Consider the following 25,384-nt stretch of genomic DNA (forward strand, 5'->3'; position numbering starts at 1 on the left):
CCTTGCACTGACTGTGACTGAGACTCACACCGTGCTGTGTGTAAACCTTGCACTGACTGTGACTGAGACTCACACTGTGCTGTGTGTAAACCTTGCACTGACTGTGACTGAGACTCACACCGTGCTGTGTGTAAACCTTGCACTGACTGTGACTGAGACTCACACCGTGCTGTGTGTAAACCTTGCACTGACTGTGACTGAGACTCACGCACTGTGCTGTGTGTAAACCTTGCACTGACTGTGACTGAGACTCACACCGTGCTGTGTGTAAACCTTGCACTGACTGTGACTGAGACTCACGCACTGTGCTGTGTGTAAACCTTGCACTGACTGTGACTGAGACTCACGCACTGTGCTGTGTGTAAACCTTGCACTGACTGTGACCTCCCGAGGGAAGCATTTCCTCATCCCGTTAAGCAGCCACCAGCTAACGACTCTGCAAGCCCGTACCCACTGTTTCCCCAGACGTGGTTATTGGCGGATGCTCAATGAGGCATCGGACCAAACTCAGCGAGCGAGGCACAAGCGTGGCCGCTGCCGCAGGACTGAGGTCAGGATCGCACCGATCGGCAGCAGTCAGGCGCTAGTGCTTTGCGCCCCCGGTAAACTTCGAACAACTTGCCCAGCGGGACACTAACAGCTGCTCGTCCGGTTGCTCAACTCCGACACTCGCATTACTGCGCCCTCTGGGCACCAACTCAGGCCACACACAGCCCAAAACCAGCCTGCTGTCTCTCACTTTCCCTGTTCACACACAATTCTCAATGGTAGTAATGTCTGATGTTACAGACAAACGCTTAATGTACCAAACTCCCCTCTGCACCATTGTAATGGAGCTCGGTTCAAGTCACCAGCTTGTGCCATCTGTTAAAACAACAGGGCGAAGGAAGTAATAAGACAGTGTGAGTGTTTGTATGATACCACAGAGCTATATTGAGGAATGGTCTGTAAGATACTCACCGAGGGTCCCTGTCTACCGGAATCTCCGAAAGGCCCCGATCGCCCCCTGTGTCCCTGTGAATGAAAATGTGGCGGTTGTTTGGTTAATCGCTGTTCATTCGACTTCTGCCGAGACAGTGACCATGCTGGCATGGAGCGTGCCATGATGGTCACCTCGACACTGCAGTGGCAAGCTTTCGTAATATTTACAATTTGTATTTCAATATTTCGTTAAGTGGTGTTAAACGACTTATATTTTATAACGTACACAATAAACATCACTTTTAGGTCCATGTGAAATAAAGAGACTTACCTTGAGCCCCTGAAGTCCTTGTGGGCCTTTCAGTCCAGGAGGGCACGAGGCTGGGCACTGCAATAAAGTTCAGAGATATAGTTGGTCATGGAACAAATTTCAGAGCCTGTGTTTCATTTCCCCAGTTTAGAAGCTGCTGCACTTTGACCTCTGGCTGGTAAAGACCAATCACGGATTTAGGGCCTTGGCCTACAGCCAGACTGGATTTGTGCCCAGCCCCACTGCTTGGCTGAAGGTTTGGGGTTCAGTGCTGCTGCTCCCGAGCACTTGGCCTATCCTGTACACATCGACCTGGGGTGGTCATGGACCACACCTGAAAGGCGCATGCAGAGGGTAGCAGTGAGGAGCACCCACCTGTTTATTTCCTTTCCTAGCCCAGGGACACCGAAGACCAATGGCAGAGCCCATACTTGTCCCACCAGAGGTCAGCAGGTACACCAGAGACCAGTGGCTAAAGCTGGCAGTATAATTCACTGCAACACTGGGCACAGAGATTCCAATAGTCCAAAATATTAAACAACATAGAATCTCACAGCACACAAGGAGGCCATTCAGCCCATCATGTGTGTGTTGGCTCTTTGAAAGAGCGATCCCATTAGTCCCACTCCCCTGCGCTTTCCCCATAGTCCTGTATTTTTTTATCCTTTTCAAGTATATACAGAATTACACAGAATATACGGCACAGAAACAGGCCATTCAACCCAACCAGTCTATGCTCCACTCGAGCCTCCTCCCTTTCCTCATCTAACTCTATCAGCGTAATCCTCTATTCCCTTCTCCCCCATATGCTTGTCCAGCCTCCCCTTAAATGCATCAATACTATTGGCCTCAACCACTCCCTGTGGCAAAGAGTTCCACACTCACACCAACCTCCGGGCATAAGAACATAAGAAATAGGAGCAGGAGTCGGCCATTCGGCCCCTTGAGCCTGCTCCACCATTCAATGAGATCACGGCTGATCTTCGACCTCAATCCACTTTCCTGCACTGTCCCCATATCCCTCGATTCCCTTGATATCCAAAAATCTATCGATCTCTGTCTTGAATATACTCAAAGACTGAGCCTCCACAGCCCTCTGGGGCAGAGAACTCCAAAGATTCACCACCCTCTGAGTGAAGAAATTTCTCCTCATCTCAGTCCTAAATGGCCGACCCCTTATCCTGAGACTGTGACCCCTGGTTCTAGACTCCCCAGCCCAGGGAAACATCCTCCCTGCATCTACCCTGTCAAACCCGATAAGAATGTTGTATGTTTCAATGAGATCACCTCTCATTCTTCTAAACTCTAGAGAATATCGGCCTAGTCTACTCAATCTCTCCTCGTAGGACAATCCCCCCATCCCAGGAATCAGTCTGGTGAACCTTCGTTGCACTCCCTCTATGGTAACTATATCCTTCCTTGGGTAAGAAGACCCAAACTGTGCACAATACTCCAGGTGTGGTCTCACCAGGGCCCTGTATAATTGCAGTAAGACGTCTTTACTCTTATACTCAAATCCTCCTGTAATAAAGGCCAACATTCCATTTGCTGTACCTGCAGGTTAACTTTCAGTGATTTGTGTACAAGGACACCAACATTTCCCAATCTCGCACCGTTTAAATAATACTCTGCTTTTCTATTTTTCCTACCAAAGTGGATAACTTCACATTTCTCCATAATATTCCATTTGCCATGTTCTTGCCCACTCACTTAGCCTGTCTATATCCCCTTGAAGTCTCTTTGCATCCTCCTCACAACTTACATTCCCAGGCAAAATAGTTAAGCCTAAACTCCCAAATTGAACGCCCGGTGACGACCTTATATTGACGGTCTCCAGTTTTGCTCCTCCCCACAAGTGGAAACATTCTCTCTGTATCCACTCTATCAAAACCTTTCATCATTTTAAAGACCTCTATTAGGTCACCCCTCAGCCCTCATCCTTTCCTGATATATATACCCTCGCATTTCTGGTATCATCCTTGTAAATCTCCTATGCACCCTCTCCAGTGCCTCGATATTCTCTTTATAATATGGCGACCAGTGCTGCAAGTGTGGTCTAACCAAGGCTCGATACAGGTTTAGCATAACTTCACGACTTTTGAATTCCATCCCCCTAGAAATAAACCCTATATCCAATTCAGTTACTATTGAATTGTGTCCCTCCGCCCTTTCAGGCATCACGTTCCAGATCACAATTCGCTGCGGAAAACAAATTCCCCTAATTTGCCCTCTGGTTCTTTTGCCGATTATATTAAAATATAAACAGACAGCAATCTTTTCTACTGTTCCTCTCTCTTCTCTCAGTGACAGTTTGTGCACAAGGCCTTCACTGGTATTGAACTTGCTGCCAAATGCTGAGATTCCGATCAGTTAGCCAGTAAACTACATCCCAGATTATTGTCATAACATGTCATTATGTCCACCAGCCGATCACCCACACACACCGTGAGATCTCCCACACACACACCAGGAGATCTCCCACACACACCAGGAGATCTCCCACACACACACCGGGAGATCTCCCACGCACACCGTGAGATCTCCCACACACATACCAGGAGATCTCCCACACACACCGGGAGATCTCCCACACACACACCGGGAGATCTCCCACACACACCGTGAGATCTCCCACACAGACCGGGAGATCTCCCACACATACCGTGAGATCTCCCACACACCGGGAGATCTCCCACACCGTGAGATCTCCCACACACACACCGGGAGATCTCCCACACACACCGGGAGATCTCCCACACACAGCCTCACCACTCTCTGTGTGAAGGTGCTTCCCCCGCCCCCTATATTGCATCTCTCACAGTTAATCTGGAATCTATGGCCCCTCATTCTGGACTGTTCACGGACTGGAGGGAGTCCATTACTAGTTACTCTTTCATAGTTTTTATCATATCGCCCCGTCATTTGCGTTGTTTGGAAAAAGCGCACCATTTTTGAATTCTTTCTTCATATTTGAATTCCGTCCCCAGGCAGGATCCGAGCGAGTCTGCATTGTAAGTTGATGACTTAATACAGCAGCTCCCTGAGCCCAGGAGTTCCGCATTGCCCGCAGTATCCCGCAGGTAACATCGGTGCAGCAGAAACCAGGTCACAGTGCAATGATGTGGACGATGTGGAATCGCTATGGCTGGAGCTGCGGAATACCACAGGGCAGAAAACGCGAGTGGGAGTTGTGTGCAGACCACCAAATAGTTGTAGTGAGGTTGGGGACATCATCAAACAAGAAATAAAGGATGTGTGCAATAAAGGTACAGCAGTTATCATGGGCAACTTTAATCTACATATTGATTGGGCTAACCTAACTGGTAGGGCACTGGGGCACAGAGACTCAGAGACACAGAGACACGAGGACACTGGGACACTGGGACAGTGAGACACTAAGACACTGGGACACTAGGACACAGAGAAACAAAGACACAGAGACACTGGGATACTGAGACACTGAGACACAGAGACACTAGGACAATGAGACACAGAGACACTGGGACACTGAGACACTGAGACACAGAGACACAGAGACACGAGGACACTGGGACACTGGGACACTGAGACACAGAGCCACAGAGACACAGAGCCACAGAGACACTGGGACACTGAGACACTGAGCCACAGAGACACAGAGACACAGAGTCACTGGGACACAGAGACACAGAGACACATAAACACTGGGACACTGGGACACAGAGACACAGAGACACTGGGACACTGAGACACAGAGTCACTGGGACACAGAGACACAGAGACACAGAGACACTGGGACACAGGGACACAGAGACACTGGGACACTGGGACACAGAGACACTGGGACACTGGAACACTGGGACATTGAGACAGTGAGACACAGAGACACTGGGACACTGGGACACTGGGACACTGGGACACTGAAACACTGGGAAACTGAGACACTGAGACACAGAGACACTGGGACACAGAGACACTGGGACACTGGGACACAGAGACACTGGGACACAGAGACACTGGGACACTAGGACACAGAGACACTGAGACACAGAGACACTGGGACACTGGGACATTGGGACACTGAGACACTGAGACACCGAGGCACTGGGACACAGAGACATAGAGACACTGGGACACTGGGACACAGAGACAGAGGGACACTGGGACATTGGGACAATGAAACACTGAGACACCGAGGCACTGGGACACAGAGACACAGAGACACTGGGACACTGGGACACTGAGACACTGGGACACTGGGACATAGAGACACAGAGACACTGAGACACAGAGACACTGGGACACTGGGACACTGGGACACTGAGACAATGGGACATTGGGACACTGGGACACTGGGACACAGAGACAAAGAGACACTGAGACACTGGGACACTGAGACACAGAGTCACTGGGACACAGAGACACAGAGACACTGGGACACTGGGACACTGCGACACTGGGACACTGGGACACCGGGACACTGAGACAATGGGACATTGGGACACAGAGACACTGGGACACAGAGACAAAGAGACACTGAGACACTGGGACACAGAGACACGGGGACACTGGAACACTGGGAAACTGGGACACTGAGACACTGAGGCACTGGGACACTGGGACATTGGGGCACAGAGACAAAGAGACACTGGGATACTGGGACACTGAGGCACTGAGACACTGGGACACAGAGACACAGAGACACTGAGACACTGAGACACAGAGACACAGAGACACAGAGACACACAGAGACACTGGGACACTGGGACACTGAGGCACTGCGACACTGGGACACTGGGACACAGAGACACTGAGAAACTGAGACACTGGGGCACTGGGACACTGAGACACTGGGACACTGGGAAACTGAGACACTGAGACACAGAGACACAGATACACTGGGACACAGAGACACATAGACACTGGGACACAGAGACACAGAGACACTGGGACACTAGGACACAGAGACATTGAGACACAGAGACACTGGGACACTGGGACATTGGGACACTGAGACACAGAGACACTGGGACACTATGACACTGAGACAATGGGACATTGGGACACAGAGACACTGGGACAAAGAGACACAGAGACACTGGGACACTGGGACACAGAGACACAGAGACACTGAGACACTGAGACACAGAGACACAGAGACAATGAGACACTGGGGCACTGGGACACTGAGACACTGGGACACTGAGGCACTGAGACACTGGGACACAGAGACACAGAGACACAGAGACACACAGAGACACTGGGACACTGGGACACTGAGGCACTGAGACACTGAGACACTGGGGCACAGAGACACAGAGACACTGAGACACTGAGACACTGGGGCACTGGGACACTGAGACACTGGGACACTGGGAAACTGAGACACTGAGACACAGATACACTGTGACACAGAGACACTGGGACACAGAGACACAGAGACACTGGGACACTAGGACACAGAGACACTGAGACACAGAGACACTGGGACACTGGGACATTGGGACATTGAGACACTGAGGCACTGGGACACAGAGACACTGAGACACTGGGACACTGGGACACTGAGACACTGGAACACGGGAACACTGGGACATAGAGACACAGAGACACTGAGACACAGAGACACTGGGACACTGTGACACTGAGACAATGGGACATTGGGACACAGAGACACTGGGACACAGAGACACAGAGACACTGGGACACTGGGACACTGGGACACAGAGACACAGAGACACTGGGACACAGAGACACTGAGACACAGAGACACTGGGACACTGGGACATTGGGACATTGAGACACTGAGGCACTGGGACACAGAGACACTGAGACACTGGGACACTGGGACACTGAGACACTGGAACACGGGAACACTGGGACATAGAGACACAGAGACACTGAGACACAGAGACACTGGGACACTGTGACACTGAGACAATGGGACATTGGGACACAGAGACACTGGGACACAGAGACACAGAGACACTGGGACACTGGGACACTGGGACACAGAGACACTGGGACACTGGGACACAGAGACACAGAGACACTAGGGCACTGGGATACAGAGACACAAGGACATTGGGACACTGAGACACTGAGACACAGAGACACTAGGACACTGGGACACTGAGACACAAGGACACTGGGACACTGAGACACAAGGACACTGGGACACTGAGACACTGAGACACTAGGACACTGGGACACTGGGACACTGAGACACTGAGACACAGAGACACTAGGACACTGGGACACTGAGACACTGAGAAACTGGGGCACTGGGACACTGAGACACTGAGACACTGAGACACAGAGACACTGGGACACTGGGACATTGGGACATTGAGACACTGAGGCACTGGGACACAGAGACACTGAGACACTGGGACAGTGGGACACTGAGACACTGGTACACTGGAACACTGGGACACAGAGACACAGAGACACTGAGACACAGAGACACTGGGACACTGTGACACTGAGACAATGGGACATTGGGACACAGAGACACTGGGACACAGAGCCACAGAGACACTGGGACACTGGGACACTGGGACACAGAGACACTAGGGCACTGGGACACTGAGACACAAGGACATTGGGACACTGAGACACTGAGACACAGAGACACTAGGACACTGGGACACTGAGACACAAGGACACTGGGACACTGAGACACAAGGACACTGGGACACTGAGACACAGAGACACTAGGACACTGAGACACTGGCACGCTGGGACACTCAGACACTAGGACACTGGGACACTGAGACACTGAGACACAGAAACACGAGGACACTGGGGCACTGGGACACTGGCACACTGGGACACTGAGACACTAGGACACTGGAACACTGAGACACTGAGACACAGAGACACGAGGACACTGGGACACTGGGACACTGAGACACTGAGACACTGAGACACTGGGACACTGGGACACTGAGACACTGAGACACTAGGACACTGGGACACTGAGACACAAGGACATTGGGACACTGAGGCACTGAGACACTAGGACACTGAGACACAGAGACACGAGGACACTGGGACACTGGGACACAGAGACACTGGGACACTGGGACACAGAGACACTGGGACACTGGGACACAGAGACACTGGGACACTGGAGCACTGGGACATTGAGACACTGAGACACAGAGACACAGAGACACTGGGAAACTGAGACACTGAGACACAGAGACACAGAGACACGAGGACAATGGGACACAGAGACACTGGGACACTGGGACATAGAGACACTGGGACACTGGGATACAGAGACACTAGGACACTGGAACACTGGGACATTGAGACACTGAGACACAGAGATACAGAGACACTGGGACACTGGGACACTGAGACACTGAGACACTGGGAAACTGAGACACTGAGACACAGAGACACTGGGACACTGGGACACAGAGACGCTGGGACACCGAGACACTGGGACACTAGGACACAGAGACACTGAGACACAGAGACACTGGGACACCGGGACATTGGGACACTGAGACACTGAGACACCGAGGCACTGGGACACAGAGACACAGAGACACTGGGACACTGGGACACAGAGACAGTGGGACACTGGGACAATGAGACACTGAGGCACCGAGGCACTGGGACACAGAGACACTGAGACACAAGGACACTGGGACACTGCGACACAAGGACACTGGGACACTGAGACACTGAGACACAGAGACACTAGGACACTGGGACACTGGGACATTGGGACACTGAGACACTGAGACACTAGGACATTGGGACACTGAGACACTGAGACACAGGGGAACTGGGACACTGAGACACTGGGACACTGGGAAACTGAGACACTGAGACACTGAGACACAGATACACTGGGACACAGAGACACTGAGACACTGAGACACTGGGACACAGAGACACAGAGACACTGAGACACTGGGGCACTGGGACACTGAGACACTGGGACACTGAGGCACTGAGACACTGGGACACAGAGACACAGAGACACAGAGACACACAGAGACACTGGGACACTGGGGCACTGAGGCACTGAGACACTGAGACACTGGGACACAGAGACACAGAGACACAGAGACACTGAGACACTGAGACACTGGGGCACTGGGACACTGAGACACTGGGACACTGGGAAACTGAGACACTGAGACACAGATACACTGTGACACAGAGACACTGGGACACAGAGACACAGAGACACTGGGACACTAGGACACAGAGACACTGAGACACAGAGACACTGGGACACTGGGATATTGGGACATTGAGACACTGAGGCACTGGGACACAGAGACACTGAGACACTGGGACACTGGGACACTGAGACACTGGAACACGGGAACACTGGGACATAGAGACACAGAGACACTGAGACACAGAGACATTGGGACACTGTGACACTGAGACAATGGGACATTGGGACACAGAGACGCTGGGACACAGAGACACAGAGACACTGGGACACTGGGGCACTGGGACACAGAGACACTGAGACACAGAGACACTGGGACACTGGGACATTGGGACATTGAGGCACTGAGGCACTGGGACACAGAGACACTGAGACACCGGGACACTGGGACACTGAGACACTGGAACACGGGAACACTGGGTCATAGAGACACAGAAACACTGAGACACAGAGACACTGGGACACTGTGACACAGAGACACTGGGACACTGGGACACTGGGACACAGAGACACAGAGACACTGGGACACTGGGACACAGAGACACAGAGACACTAGGGCACTGGGACACAGAGACACAAGGACATTGGGACACTGAGACACTGAGACACAGAGACACGAGGACACTGGGACACTGAGACACAAGGACACTGGGACACTGAGACACAAGGACACTGGGACACTGAGACACTGAGACACTGAGACACTAGGACACTGGGACACTGGGACACTGAGACACTGAGACACAGAGACACTAGGACACTGGGACACTGAGACACTGAGAAACTGGGGCACTGGGACACTGAGACACTGAGACACTGAGACACAGAGACACTGGGACACTGGGACATTGGGACATTGAGACACTGAGGCACTGGGACACAGAGACACTGAGACACTGGGACAGTGGGACACTGAGACACTGGAACACTGGAACACTGGGACACAGAGACACAGAGACACTGAGACACAGAGACACTGGGACACTGTGACACTGAGACAATGGGACATTGGGACACAGAGACACTGGGACACAGAGACACAGAGACACTGGGACACTGGGACACTGGGACACAGAGACACAGAGACACTGAGACACTGAGACACTGGGACACTGGGACACAGAGACACAGAGACACTAGGGCACTGGGACACTGAGACACAAGGACATTGGGACACTGAGACACTGAGACACAGAGACACTAGGACACTGGGACACTGAGACACAAGGACACTGGGACACTGAGACACAAGGACACTGGGACACTGAGACACTGAGACACAGAGACACTAGGACACTGGGACACTGGGACACTGGGACACTGAGACACTAGGATACTGGGACACTGAGACACTGAGACACAGAGACACGAGGACACTGGGGCACTGGGACACTGGCACACTGGGACACTGAGACACTAGGACACTGGGACACTGAGACACTGAGACACAGAGACACGAGGACACTGGGACACTGGGACACTGAGACACTGAGACACTGAGACACTGGGACACTGGGGCACTGAGACACTGAGACACAGAGACACTAGGACACTGGGACACTGGGACACTGAGACACAAGGACATTGGGACACTGAGGCACTGAGACACTAGGACACTGAGACACAGAGACACGAGGACACTGGGACACTGGGGCACAGAGACACTGGGACACTGGGACACAGAGACACTGGGACACTGGGACACAGAGGCTCTGGGACACTGGAGCACTGGGACATTGAGACACTGAGACACAGAGACACAGAGACACAGAGACACTGGGACACTGGGACACTGAGACACAGAGACACTGGGAAACTGAGACACTGAGACACAGAGACACAGAGACACGAGGACAATGGGACACAGAGACACTGGGACACTGGGACATAGAGACACTGGGACACTGGGATACAGAGACACTGAGACACTGAGACACTGGGAAACTGAGACACTGAGACACAGAGACACTGGAACACTGGGACACAGAGACACTGGGACACCGAGACACTGGGACACTAGGACACAGAGACACTGAGACACAGAGACACTGGGACACCGGGACATTGGGACACTGAGACACTGAGACACCGAGGCACTGGGACACAGAGACACAGAGACACTGGGACACTGGGACACAGAGACAGTGGGACACTGGGACAATGAGACACTGAGGCACCGAGGCACTGGGACACAGAGACACTGAGACACAAGGACACTGGGACACTGCGACACAAGGACACTGGGACACTGAGACACTGAGACACAGAGACACTAGGACACTGGGACACTGGGACATTGGGACACTGAGACACTGAGACACTAGGACATTGGGACACTGAGACACTGAGACACAGGGGAACTGGGACACTGAGACACTGGGACACTGGGAAACTGAGACACTGAGACACTGAGACACAGATACACTGGGACACAGAGACACTGAGACACTGAGACACTGGGACACAGAGACACAGAGACACTGAGACACTGGGGCACTGGGACACTGAGACACTGGGACACTGAGGCACTGAGACACTGGGACACAGAGACACAGAGACACAGAGACACACAGAGACACTGGGACACTGGGACACTGAGGCACTGAGACACTGAGACACTGGGACACAGAGACACAGAGACACAGAGACACTGAGACACTGAGACACTGGGACATTGGGACATTGAGACACTGAGGCACTGGGACACAGAGACACTGAGACACTGGGACACTGGGACACTGAGACACTGGAACACGGGAACACTGGGACATAGAGACACAGAAACACTGAGACACAGAGACACTGGGACACTGTGACACAGAGACACTGGGACACTGGGACACTGGGACACAGAGACACAGAGACACTGGGACACTGGGACACAGAGACACAGAGACACTAGGGCACTGGGACACAGAGACACAAGGACATTGGGACACTGAGACACTGAGACACAGAGACACTAGGACACTGGGACACTGAGACACAAGGACACTGGGACACTGAGACACAAGGACACTGGGACACTGAGACACTGAGACACTGAGACACTAGGACACTGGGACACTGGGACACTGAGACACTGAGACACTGAGACACAGAGACACTAGGACACTGGGACACTGAGACACAAGGACACTGGGACACTGAGACACAAGGACACTGGGACACTGAGACACTGAGACACTGAGACACTAGGACACTGGGACACTGGGACACTGAGACACTGAGACACAGAGACACTAGGACACTGGGACACTGAGACACTGAGAAACTGGGGCACTGGGACACTGAGACACTGAGACACTGAGACACAGAGACACTGGGACACTGGGACATTGGGACATTGAGACACTGAGGCACTGGGACACAGAGACACTGAGACACTGGGACAGTGGGACACTGTGACACTGAGACAATGGGACATTGGGACACAGAGACACTGGGACACAGAGACACAGAGACACTGGGACACTGGGACACTGGGACACAGAGACACAGAGACACTGAGACACTGAGACACTGGGACACTGGGACACAGAGACACAGAGACACTAGGGCACTGGGACACTGAGACACAAGGACATTGGGACACTGAGAAACTGAGACACAGAGACACTAGGACACTGGGACACTGAGACACAAGGACACTGGGACACTGAGACACAAGGACACTGGGACACTGAGACACTGAGACACAGAGACACTAGGACACTGGGACACTGGCACACTGGGACACTGAGACACTAGGATACTGGGACACTGAGACACTGAGACACAGAGACACGAGGACACTGGGGCACTGGGACACTGGCACACTGGGACACTGAGACACTAGGACACTGGGACACTGAGACACTGAGACACAGAGACACGAGGAACTGGGACACTGGGACACTGAGACACTGAGACACTGAGACACTGGGACACTGGGACACTGAGACACTGAGACACAGAGACACTAGGACACTGGGACACTGGGACACTGTGACACAAGGACATTGGGACACTGAGGCACTGAGACACTAGGACACTGAGACACAGAGACACGAGGACACTGGGACACTGGGGCACAGAGACACTGGGACACTGGGACACAGAGACACTGGGACACTGGGACACAGAGGCTCTGGGACACTGGAGCACTGGGACATTGAGACACTGAGACACAGAGACACAGAGACACTGGGACACTGGGACACTGAGACACAGAGACACTGGGAAACTGAGACACTGAGACACAGAGACACAGAGACACGAGGACAATGGGACACAGAGACACTGGGACACTGGGACATAGAGACACTGGGACACTGGGATACAGAGACACTGAGACACTGAGACACTGGGAAACTGAGACACTGAGACACAGAGACACTGGAACACTGGGACACAGAGACACTGGGACACCGAGACACTGGGACACTAGGACACAGAGACACTGAGACACAGAGACACTGGGACACCGGGACATTGGGACACTGAGACACTGAGACACCGAGGCACTGGGACACAGAGACACAGAGACACTGGGACACTGGGACACAGAGACAGTGGGACACTGGGACAATGAGACACAGAGGCACCGAGGCACTGGGACACAGAGACACTGAGACACAAGGACACTGGGACACTGCGACACAAGGACACTGGGACACTGAGACACTGAGACACAGAGACACTAGGACACTGGGACACTGGGACATTGGGACACTGAGACACTGAGACACTAGGACATTGGGACACTGAGACACTGAGACACAGGGGAACTGGGACACTGAGACACTGGGACACTGGGAAACTGAGACACTGAGACACTGAGACACAGATACACTGGGACACAGAGACACTGAGACACTGAGACACTGGGACACAGAGACACAGAGACACTGAGACACTGGGGCACTGGGACACTGAGACACTGGGACACTGAGGCACTGAGACACTGGGACACAGAGACACAGAGACACAGAGACACACAGAGACACTGGGACACTGGGACACTGAGGCACTGAGACACTGAGACACTGGGACACAGAGACACAGAGACACAGAGACACTGAGACACTGAGACACTGGGACATTGGGACATTGAGACACTGAGGCACTGGGACACAGAGACACTGAGACACTGGGACACTGGGACACTGAGACACTGGAACACGGGAACACTGGGACATAGAGACACAGAAACACTGAGACACAGAGACACTGGGACACTGTGACACAGAGACACTGGGACACTGGGACACTGGGACACAGAGACACAGAGACACTGGGACACTGGGACACAGAGACACAGAGACACTAGGGCACTGGGACACAGAGACACAAGGACATTGGGACACTGAGACACTGAGACACAGAGACACTAGGACACTGGGACACTGAGACACAAGGACACTGGGACACTGAGACACAAGGACACTGGGACACTGAGACACTGAGACACTGAGACACTAGGACACTGGGACACTGGGACACTGAGACACTGAGACACTGAGACACAGAGACACTAGGACACTGGGACACTGAGACACAAGGACACTGGGACACTGAGACACAAGGACACTGGGACACTGAGACACTGAGACACTGAGACACTAGGACACTGGGACACTGGGACACTGAGACACTGAGACACAGAGACACTAGGACACTGGGACACTGAGACACTGAGAAACTGGGGCACTGGGACACTGAGACACTGAGACACTGAGACACAGAGACACTGGGACACTGGGACATTGGGACATTGAGACACTGAGGCACTGGGACACAGAGACACTGAGACACTGGGACAGTGGGACACTGTGACACTGAGACAATGGGACATTGGGACACAGAGACACTGGGACACAGAGACACAGAGACACTGGGACACTGGGACACTGGGACACAGAGACACAGAGACACTGAGACACTGAGACACTGGGACACTGGGACACAGAGACACAGAGACACTAGGGCACTGGGACACTGAGACACAAGGACATTGGGACACTGAGACACTGAGACACAGAGACACTAGGACACTGGGACACTGAGACACAAGGACACTGGGACACTGAGACACAAGGACACTGGGACACTGAGACACAGAGACACTAGGACACTGGGACACTGGCACACTGGGACACTGAGACACTAGGACACTGGGACACTGAGACACTGAGACACAGAGACACGAGGACACTGGGGCACTGGGACACTGGCACACTGGGACACTGAGACACTAGGACACTGGGACACTGAGACACTGAGACACAGAGACACGAGGACACTGGGACACTGAGACACTGAGACACTGAGACACTGGGACACTGGGACACTGAGACACCGAGACACAGAGACACAGAGACACTGGGACACTGGGACACAGAGACACTGGGAAACTGAGACACTGAGACACAGAGACACAGAGACACGAGGACAATGGGACACAGAGACACTGGGACACTGGGACATAGAGACACTGGGACACTGGGATACAGAGACACTGGGACACTGGAACACTGGGACATTGAGACACTGAGACACAGAGATACACAGACACTGGGACACTGGGACACGGAGACACTGAGACACTGGGAAACTGAGACACTGAGACACAGAGACACTGGGACACTGGGACACAGAGACACTGGGACACAGAGACACTGGGACACTAGGACACAGAGACACAGAGACACTGGGACACCGGGACATTGGGACACTGAGACACTGAGACACCGAGGCACTGGGACACAGAGACACAGAGACACTGGGACACTGGGACACAGAGACAGTGGGACACTGGGACAATGAGACACTGAGACACCGAGGCACTGGGACACAGAGACACTGAGACACAAGGACACTGGGACACTGAGACACAAGGACACTGGGACACTGAGACACTGAGACACAGAGACACTAGGACACTGGGACACTGGGACATTGGGACACTGAGACACTGAGACACTAGGACATTGGGACACTGAGACACTGAGACACAGGGGAACTGGGACACTGAGACACTGGGACACTGGGAAACTGAGACACTGAGACACTGAGACACAGATACACTGGGACACAGAGACACTGGGACACAGAGACACTGGGACACTAGGACACAGAGACACTGAGACATTGGGACACTGGGAAACTGAGACACAGATACACTGGGACACAGAGACACTGGGACACAGAGACACAGAGACACTGGGACACTAGGACACAGCGACACTGAGACACAGAGACACTGGGACACTGGGACATTGGGACATTGAGACACTGAGGCACTGGGACACAGAGACACTGAGACACTGGGACACTGGGACACTGACACACTGGAACACTGGAACACTGGAACACTGGGACACAGAGACACAGAGACACTGAGACACAGAGACACTGGGACACTGTGACACTGAGACAATGGGACATTGGGACACAGAGACACTGATACACAGAGACACTGGGACACTTGGACACTGGGACACAGAGACACAGAGACACTGAGACACTGAGACACTGGGACACTGGGACACAGAGACACTAGGGCACTGGGACACTGAGACACAAGGACATTGGGACACTGAGACACTGAGACACAGAGACACTAGGACACTGGGACACTGAGACACAAGGACACTGGGACACTGAGACACAAGGACACTGAGACACTGAGACACTGAGACACTGGGACACTGGGACACTAGGACACTGGGGCACTGAGACACTGAGACACTAGGACACTGAGACACAAGGACACTGGGACACTGAGACACTGAGACACTGGGACACTGAGACAATGAGACACTGAGACACTAGGACACTGGGACACTGGGACACTGAGACACAAGGACATTGGGACACTGAGACACTGAGACACAGAGACACGAGGACACTGGGACACAGACACTGAGACACTGAGACACTGGGACACTGGGACACTGAGACACTGAGACACTGAGACACAGAGACACTAGGACACTAGGACACTGGGACACTGGGACACTGAGACACAAGGACATTGGGACACTGAGACACTGAGACACTGAGACAATAGGACACTGGGACACTGGGACACTGAGACACTGAGACACAGAGACACTAGGACACTGGGACACTGAGACACAAGGACATTGGGACACTGAGACACTGAGACACAGAGACACTAGGACACTGGGACACTGAGACACAAGGACATTGGGACACTGAGGCACTGAGACACAGAGACACTAGGACACTGGGAGACTGAGACACAAGGACACTGGGACACTGAGACACAAGGACACTGGGACACAGAGACACTGAGACACAGAGACACTAGGACACTGGGACACTGAGACATTGAGACACTGAGACACAGAGACACTAGGACACTGGGACACTGAGACACTGAGACACAGAGACACTAGGACACTGGGACATTGAGACAATGAGACACTGAGACACAGAGACACTAGGACACTGGGACACTGAGACACTGAGACACAGAGACACTAGGACACTGGGACACTGAGACAATGAGACACGGAGACAAGGAGACACTAGGACACTGGGACACTGGGACACTGAGACACTGAGACACAGAGACACTAGGACTGGGACACTGAGACTGAGACACTGAGACACTAGGACACTGGGACAGTGGGACACTGGGACACTGAGACAATGAGACACTGAGACACTAGGACAGTGGGACACTGAGACACTGAGACACAGAGACACGAGGACACTGGTACACTGGGACACTGAGACACTGAGACACAGAGACACTAGGACACTGGGACACTGAGACACAAGGACACTGGGACACTGAGACACAAGGACACTGGGACACTGAGAAACTGAGACACAGAGACACTAGGACACTGGTACACTGGGACACTGAGACAATGAGACACTGAGACACAGAGACACTAGGACACTGGGACACTGAGACACTGAGACACTGAATCACAGAGACACTAGGACACTGGGACACTTGGACACTGAGACAATGAGACACTGAGACACAGAGACACTAGGACACTGAGACACTGAGACACAGAGACACTAGGACACTGGGACACTGGGACACTGAGACACTGAGACAATGAGACACTGAGACACAGAGACACTAGGACACTGGGACACTAGGACACTGAGACACAGAGACACTAGGACACTGGTACACTGGGACACTGAGACACTGAGACACAGAGACACTAGGACACTGGGACACTGAGACACAAGGACACTGGGACACTGAGACACAAGGACACTGGGATACTGAGACACTGAGACACAGAGACACTAGGACACTGGGACACTGGGACACTGAGACACTGAGACAATGAGACACTGAGACACAGAGACACTAGGACACTGGGACACTAGGACACTGAGACACAGAGACACTAGGACACTGGTACACTGGGACACTGAGACACTGAGACACAGAGACACTAGGACACTGGGACACTGAGACACAAGGACACTGGGACACTGAGACACAAGGACACTGGGATACTGAGACACTGAGACACAGAGACACTAGGACACTAGGACACTGGGACACTGAGACAATGAGACACTGAGACACAGAGACACTAGGACACTGGGGCACTGAGACACTGGGACACTGAGACACTGAGACACAGAGACACTAGGACACTGGGACACTGAGACACAGAGGCACTAGGACACTGGGACACTGAGACAATGAGACACTGAGACACAGAGACACTAGGACACTGGGACACTGGGACACTGAGACACTGAGACACAGAGACAGTGAGACACAGAGACACTAGGACACTGGGACACTAGGACACTGAGACACAGAGACACTAGGACACTGGTACACTGGGACACTGAGACACTGAGACACAGAGACACTAGGACACTGGGACACTGAGACACAAGGACACTGGGACACTGAGACACAAGGACACTGGGATACTGAGACACTGAGACACAGAGACACTAGGACACTAGGACACTGGGACACTGAGACAATGAGACACTGAGACACAGAGACACTAGGACACTGGGGCACTGAGACACTGGGACACTGAGACACTGAGACACAGAGACACTAGGACACTGGGACACTGAGACACAGAGGCACTAGGACACTGGGACACTGAGACAATGAGACACTGAGACACTGAGACACAGAGACACTAGGACACTGGGACACTGGGACACAGAGACAGTGAGACACAGAGACAGTGAGACACAGAGACACTAGGACACTGGGACACTAGGACACTGAGACACAGAGACACTAGGACACTGGTACACTGGGACACTGGGACACTGAGACACAGAGACACTAGGACACTGGGACACTGAGACACAAGGACACTGGGACACTGAGACACAAGGACACTGGGATACTGAGACACTGAGACACAGAGACACTAGGACACAAGGACACTGGGACACTGAGACAATGAGACACTGAGACACAGAGACACTAGGACACTGGGGCACTGAGACACTGGGACACTGAGACACTGAGACACAGAGACACTAGGACACTGGGACACTGAGACACAGAGGCACTAGGACACTGGGACACTGAGACAATGAGACACTGAGACACTAGGACACTGGGACACTGAGACACTGAGACACTGAGACACAGAGACACGAGGACACTGGGACACTGAGGCACAAGGACACTGGGACACTGAGACACAAGGACACTGGGACACTGAGACACTGAGACACTAGGACACTGGGACACTGAGACACAAGGACACAGGGACACTGGGACACTGAGACACAAGGACACTGAGACACTGGGACACTGAGACAATGAGACACAGAGAGACAGAGACACAAGGACACTGGGACACTGAGACACAAGGACACTGGGACACTGAGACACTGAGACACTGAGACACTGAGACACAAGGACACTGGGACACTGAGACACAAGGACACTGAGACACAAGGACACTGGGACACTGGGACACTGAGACACAAGGACACTGAGACACTGGGACACTGAGACAATGAGACACTGAGACACAGAGACACTAGGACACTGGGACACTGAGACACAAGGACACTGGGACACTGGGACACTGAGACACAAGGACACTGGGACACTGAGACACTGAGACACTGAGACACTAGGACACTGGGACACTGAGACACTAGGACACTGAGACACTGAGACACAGAGACACTAGGACACTGGGATACTGGGACACTGAGACAATGAGACACTGAGACACTAGGACACTGGGACACTGGGACACTGGGACACTGAGACACTGAGACACAGAGACACAGAGACACTAGGACACTGGGACACTGAGACACTGAGACACAGAGACACTAGGACACTGGTATCTGGGACACTGAGACACTGAGACACAGAGACACTAGGACACTGGGACACTAAGACACAAGGACACTGAGACACTGGGACACTGAGACAATAAGACACTAAGACACAGAGACACAGAGACACTAGGACACTGGGACACTGAGACACTAGGACACTGAGACATTGAGACACTGAGACACTGAGACAATGAGACACTGAGACACTAGGACACTGGGACACTGAGACACTAGGACACTGAGACACTGAGACACAGAGACACTAGGACACTGGGACACTGAGACAATGAGACACTGAGACACTAGGACACTGGGACACTGAGAAACTGAGACACAGAGACAATAGGACACTGGGACACTGAGACACAAGGACAATGGGACACTTGGACACTGAGACACAAGGACACTGGGACACTGAGACACTGAGATACTGAGACACTGAGACACAGAGACACTAGGACACTGGGACACTGAGACACACGGACACTGGGACACTGGGACACACGGACACTGAGACACTGGGACACTGAGACAATGAGACACTGAGACACTGAGACAATGAGACACTGAGACACAGAGACACTAGGACACTGGGACACTGAGACACTGAGACACTAGGACACTAGGACACTGGGACACTGAGACACTGAGACACTAGGACACTGAGACACTGAGACACTGAGACACAGAGACACTAGGACACTGGGACACTGGGACACGGAGACAATGAGACAATGAGACACTGAGACACTAGGACACTGGGACACTGGGACATTGAGGCACTGAGACACTGAGACACAGAGACACTAGGACACTGGGACACTGAGACACAAGGACAATGGGACACTTGGACACTGAGACACAAGGACACTGGGACACTGGGACACTGAGACACGGAGATACTGAGACACTGAGACACAGAGACACTAGGACACTGGGACACTGAGACACACGGACACTGGGACACTGAGACACAAGGTCGCTGGGACACTGAGACACTGAGACACTGAGACACTAGGACACTAGGACACTGGGACACTGAGACACTGAGACACAAGGACACTGGGACACTGAGACACAAGGCCACTGGGAAACTGAGACACTGAGACACTAGGACACTGGGACACTGAGACACTGAGACACTGAGACACAGAGACACTAGGACACTGGGACACTGAGACACATAGACACTGGGACACTGAGACACTGAGACACAGAGACACTAGGACACTAGGACACTGGGACACTGAGACACTGAGACACAAGGACACTGGGACACTGAGACACTGAGACACTAGGACACTGGGACACTGAGACACTGAGACACAGAGACACTAGGACACTGGGACACTGAGACACAAGGACACTGGGACACTGAGACGCAAGGACACTGGGACACTGAGACACTGAGACACAGAGACACTAGGACACTAGGACACTGGGACACTGAGACACTGAGACACAGGGACACTGAGACACAAGGACACTGGGACACGGGGACACTGAGACACAGAGACACTAGGACACTGGGACACTGAGACACAAGGACACTGGGACACTGAGACACAGAGACACTAGGACACTAGGACACTGGGACACTGAGACACTGAGACACAAGGACACTGGGACACTGAGACATAAGGACACTGAGACACTGAGACACTAGGACACTAGGACACTGGGACACTGAGACACTGAGACACTGAGACACTGGGACACTGAGACACTGAGACACAGAGACACTGGGACACTGAGACACACGGACACTGGGACACTGAGACACAAGGACGCTGGGACACTGAGACACTGAGACACTGATACACTAGGACACTAGGACACTGGGACACTGAGACACTGAGACACTGAGACACAGAGACACTAGGACACTGGGACACTGAGACACACGGACACTGGGACACTGAGACACAAGGACGCTGGGACACTGAGACACTGAGACACTGAGACACTAGGACACTGGGACACTGAGACACAAGGATACTGGGACACTGAGACACTGAGACACAGAGACACTAGGACACTGGGACACTGAGACACAAGGACACTGGGACACTGGGACACTGAGACACTGAGACATTGAGCCACTAGGACACTGGGACACTGAAACACAAGGACACTGGGACACTGGGACACTGAGACAGTGAGACACTGAGACACTGAGACACTAGGACACTGAGACACAAGGACACTGGGACACTGGGACACTGAGACACTGAGACACAGAGACATTAGGACACTGGGACACTGAGACACAAGGACACTGGGACACTGAGGCACATGGACACTGGGACAATGAGACACTGAGACACAAGGACACTGGGACACTGAGACACTGAGACACTGAGACACTAGGACACTGGGACACTGGTACACTGAGACACAAGGACACTGGGACACTGGGACACTGAGACACTGAGGCACAGAGACATTAGCGCACTGGGACACTGAGACACAAGGACACTGGGACACTGAGACACAAGGACACTGGGACAATGAGACACTGAGACACAAGGACATTGGGACACTGAGACACTGAGACACTGATACACTAGGACACTGGGACACTGAGACACTGAGACACTGAGACACAGAGACACTAGTACAATGGTACACTGAGACACAAGGACACTGGGACACTGGGACACTGAGACACTGAGGCACAGAGACATTAGCGCACTGGGACACTGAGACACAAGGACACTGGGACACTGAGACACAAGGACACTGGGACAATGAGACACTGAGACACAAGGACACTGGGACACTGAGACACTGAGACACTGAGATACTAGGACACTGGGACACTGAGACACAAGGACATTGGGACACTGAGACACTGAGACATTGATACACTAGGACACTAGGACACTGGGACACTGAGACACAAGGACATTGGGACACTGAGACACAAGGACACTGGGACACTAGGACACGAGGACACTGGGGCACTGAGACACAAGGACACTGGGACAATGAGACACAAGGACACTGGGACACTGAGACACTGAGACACAGAGACACTAGGACACTGGTACACTGAGACACAAGGACACTGGGACACTGGGACACTGAGACACTGAGGCACTGAGACACAAGGACACTGGGACACTGAGACACAAGGACACTGGGACACTGAGACACAAGGACACTGGGACACTGAGACACAAGGACACTGGGACACTGAGACACTGAGACACAGAGACACTGAGACACAAGGACACTGGGACACTGAGACACTGAGACACAGAGACACTAGGACACTGGGACACTGGGACATTGGGACACTGAGACACTGAGACACTAGGACATTGGGACACTGAGACGCTGAGACACAGGGGAACTGGGACACTGAGACACTGGGACACTGGGAAACTGAGACACTGAGACACTGAGACACAGATACACTGGGACACAGAGACACTGGGACACAGAGACACAGAGACACTGGGACACTAGGACACAGAGACACTGAGACATTGGGTCATTGAGACACTGAGGCACTGGGACACTGGGAAACTGAGACACAGATACACTGGGACACAGAGACACTGGGACACAGAGACACAGAGACACTGGGACACTAGGACACAGAGACACTGAGACACAGAGACACTGGGACACTGGGACATTGGGACATTGAGACACTGAGGCACTGGGACACAGAGACACTGAGACACTGGGACACTGGGACACTGACACACTGGAACACTGGAACACTGGGACACAGAGACACAGAGACACTGAGACACAGAGACACTGGGACACTGAGACAATGGGACATTGGGACACAGAGACACTGATACACAGAGACACTGGGACACTTGGACACTGGGACACAGAGACACAGAGACACTGAGACACAAGGACACTGAGACACAAGGACATTGGGACACTGAGACACTGAGACACAGAGACACTAGGACACTGGGACACTGAGACACAAGGACACTGGGACACTGAGACACAAGGACACTGAGACACTGAGACACTGAGACACTGGGACACTGGGACACTGGGACACTGGGACACTGGGGCACTGAGACACTGAGACACTAGGACACTGAGACACAAGGGCACTGGGACACTGGGACACTGAGACACTGAGACACTGAGACACTGGGACACTGAGACAATGAGACACTGAGACACTAGGACACTGGGACACTGGGACACTGAGACACAAGGACATTGGGACACTGAGACACTGAGACACAGAGACACGAGGACACTGGGACACAGACACTGAGACACTGGGACACTGGGACACTGAGACACTGAGACACAGAGACACTAGGACACTGGGACACTGGGACACTGAGACACAAGGACATTGGGACACTGAGACACTGAGACACTGAGACAATAGGACACTGGGACACTGGGACACTGAGACACTGAGACACAGAGACACTAGGACACTGGGACACTGAGACACAAGGACATTGGGACACTGAGACACAGAGACACTAGGACACTGGGACACTGAGACACAAGGCCATTGGGACACTGAGACACTGAGACACAGAGACACTAGGACACTGGGAGACTGAGACACAAGGACACTGGGACACTGAGACACAAGGACACTGGGACACAGAGACACTGAGACAATGAGA

The 25,384-nt window shown here is 52.8% G+C and overlaps 1 long non-coding RNA gene across 1 annotated transcript in view; it reads right to left on the reverse strand.

The window, feature by feature from the left end:
• Positions 1-959: 959 nt before the first annotated feature.
• LOC139252421 (uncharacterized) overlaps positions 960-25,384 on the reverse strand; it is a 372,936-nt gene continuing 348,511 nt past the window's right edge. The window contains exons 6-7 of the long non-coding RNA XR_011591482.1: positions 1,253-1,309; positions 960-1,014 (exon numbers count right to left, since the gene is read on the reverse strand). This is a non-coding gene — a long non-coding RNA (uncharacterized lncRNA). The remainder of the gene's footprint in view (positions 1,015-1,252; positions 1,310-25,384) is intronic.

Source organism: Pristiophorus japonicus, unplaced genomic scaffold (assembly GCF_044704955.1).
Source record: "Pristiophorus japonicus isolate sPriJap1 unplaced genomic scaffold, sPriJap1.hap1 HAP1_SCAFFOLD_466, whole genome shotgun sequence".
NCBI lineage: Eukaryota > Metazoa > Chordata > Chondrichthyes > Pristiophoridae > Pristiophorus > Pristiophorus japonicus.